This window comes from Cephus cinctus, unplaced genomic scaffold, assembly GCF_000341935.2.
Source record: "Cephus cinctus unplaced genomic scaffold, Ccin1 Ccin1_scaffold0404, whole genome shotgun sequence".
Taxonomy (NCBI): domain Eukaryota; kingdom Metazoa; phylum Arthropoda; class Insecta; order Hymenoptera; family Cephidae; genus Cephus; species Cephus cinctus.
The window spans coordinates 336,470-339,590 of record NW_014333088.1 but is presented as its reverse complement, the minus strand read 5'-3'; the positions used below and the strand labels follow the sequence as shown (position 1 = coordinate 339,590).

The window sequence follows — 3,121 nt, the reverse complement described above, 5'->3', positions numbered from 1 at the left end:
CCCTCCATCCCCCCAATCCCCACTCCTATCCGTATATCTTATACCGTGAGAGATTACATTCCATCCTCTGGGTATACGATAATTAATCCAATTATCGACCTTTTATAAAACGAACAGCCTATTACGCACAGTTGAGAATTTCATAGAATTAACGGGTCACGCAATCGGTCGACTTTAATTCGTGGAGTGATTTTTAATATTATTCAAAAAAAAATATATATATATATATTAAATATGAAACCAAGATATTAAGATTGTTCCGTGACTTTAGACTTTTGGTCCAGTCATCTGGACTTTGCTAAAACGAAGATTCACCAGACCCTGGAATATCCCGTCCAACGCTAAAGCAGCAAGTATTGGTGTGCGATCGCCCACGCGCCTGGTCGTTCTCTCTCTTTCTCTTTCTCTTTCTCAACGTGGGTGGAATTACGTTAGGTTAGGTTAGGGTTAGGACTAAGTTATAGCGACACCAAGCGAAACAAGCACCCTGGCTCAATGTCGTTGACGTAGACTTTGTCGGCGTGGTCGACTATACCAAATTCCTTTGATTTCACGAGAGCGAGAAAGAGGGGAGAATGCGAGTGACTTGAAGACAAAAAATGAGTGAGTGAGAGAGAGAGAGAGAGTGTGTATGAGCGCGTGCGTGAGAGAGAGAGAGTTATAAACATCACGCAAACCAGAGGTCGTGCTGATCTCGCGCGAGCGTGTTGCCGCCAAATTAGCGTTGGAAACGACTCCTAAGGTGGTCCAAGCTCGAGAAAGTAAAGGATAAGTTACACGAGTGGAATACGTGAGAAAGAGAGAGAGAGCGAGAGATGAAAAATAAAACAAAGCTACAGAGCAGAGCCAGCGTATCCAGAAGAATGGCAAGTGCTGTTAGGAGGACTTGGGTGCAAGATTTACATCGACCCCGTGAAACACGGGACAACGACGACGTTCCCCGCTACGGGAGACTGACACGCTCCAAGCAGCTGGGGACTAAATTGGGGCCCGTTCTCGTATTTCTCTCTTGCGCCAGAGCTGACGAATCGAATTTTGCAATTATAAATCTTTATTCGACTAATGGGTAAGTGTAGCTGCGAGTGAGAAGAAATTTAAGGGGTTGGCCAGGGCCCGACGGTAATTTCGTTATGGACTGTCAACCGAATGGCTCGTAATGTCCCCCCATCATCCACCACCGTATTAATATGACGTTTTTCAAACGAGGAACGTAAATCGCATCAGGCGACAGGTCACGCGTCTTGTATTAGCTTTTGGTACCAAGCAAAAGTCGGTCCCTTTGTTAAGGACACGGGGTGGCCCAACCGGGGCAGGGGGGGCCCCCCGGTCCCGACACAGGTAAAACACCCAACGCGACAACTTCCTTGTGTCACATGACTTTTTGGGCCCACCATGAGAAACCATACCAACCATTGACTGCTACCACTAGTCGCTACCCGCCCCGGATCGCCTGACCCAATTCATTGTCAATGTACGTCGTTGAAAAAAGTGGACAAATGGTCAGTGAGAGAAACTATTGGGAAGAAAAAAAAAGAAAAAAGAAAAAAAAATCAGGAAACGGGATACCAGTCTCGACGTGGGGCTTCTCACCGCAAGAGACTTCTTAGAGATATACCTTTAAGGGGGGTGGGGGGGGGTGGGTTGACGAGCCGTGGAGTCGATGTCAGCACGCGTCTTCTTACCCATCCTCAACCTCATCATCCGCATGCCCGTCCCCCCACCTCGTCACCCTTGTCATTTATCCTTACCTATCGGATACAAAGTTTCCGCGCGTAAACACCTGACTTTCATTGATAACAGATACGAGACGTATTACAATGAGAGATTACAATGGTAAACAAAAAATGACGCAAGTCCTTTGTAATTAACGAACAATAGTCTAGTTGAAGTTTCATTGTGGAAATTGATGGGCGCGTCGGAGGTTCCAGCTAGATTTTTACTGGCCCAATGGGACCTAGTTCCCAGATCCTGAACTTGCCAAGTAAAATTTGGACTTGCGTAACAGCGGAGTTTAATTGAACTGATAACGTGCCGGGAGAAATGAGGGATGATTAATTTTCGAGATACGAAGAAAAAATGAACCATCCAGTAGAAACGGGATGCTGACAAATGTCTGGGATGAGATCTGCCGTGTAGGGATAAGCGTTACGACATATAGATGAGATGGACGGAGGAGGGGTTGGGAGAGAGGGTAGCACGGATATCACTGTACGTATCACGTCCGCCGGAAATAACGTCTAGCTTCGTTCTCTTTACCTGTCCACCACTTTCATCCCACTTCTTACGCGCTGTTTATAGCGTGTATGTACATACGTACTGAGCTTGTTTATATACGAAGGGTTCAGACTAAGGACGTTGCCACGTGGGCTATTATATTGCTTTATAAGAAGCCTGACAATGTCTGGGGGATTATAGGGACTTTCCTAGTTATACGAGAATTTACTATTGTCTTGAGCTGGTGATTAATTTTCAGTGTTCGCACTTCAGAGCGTGCACGCACTGACCGATCCGGCGGAAATAGACTTACACGAGGCGTTGTCGCGTGATCTGTCATATTGTTCTATAAGAAGCCTAAAAAAGTCTAGGGGATTATAGGGACTTTATTAGATGTAAACGAGAATTTACTATTGTTCCAATCCAGCGAGGAATTTTGAGTCTTCGAAGTGTCGTATGCGCTTCGTATGGATTTTTGCGTTTGAACACTGCTCGCAATACGAGCAAGGTACAAAAAGAAAAAGGACGGAGAGCGTCGCGTCGTCCAACGTCCGTCGGTAATATCAAACGCGAGGAGCTTGTACGGATTCTGTTACTAATATGCCCAGAGAAAGGGAACCCCTTCGTTGCATATTATCCGATACCAATAATGCGACAAATTCAATTAGAGTGGAGCCTTAAGCTGATATTATATTAGGGCGACGTAACGATTTCTTAATACAACCAATACACAATTTTTGGCGAAGGCTAATGACTGTCATACATTACACAAAACGTAGCAACGTTTACAAAGTGACTGTAGCTCAGGGAAAATAAATCACTATATCCACGGTAAACGACACATGTCAAACAAATTCTGAGTCTAGCCTACGCTACAAAAAAAAAAAAAAAAAAAAAAAAAAAAAAC

The 3,121-nt window shown here is 44.9% G+C and overlaps 1 protein-coding gene across 5 annotated transcripts in view; it reads right to left on the bottom strand.

The window, feature by feature from the left end:
• LOC107267455 (protein dead ringer) overlaps positions 1 to 3,121 on the bottom strand; it is an 88,702-nt gene that overhangs the window by 70,199 nt on the left and 15,382 nt on the right. The gene's annotated exons all lie outside the window — the stretch shown is intronic.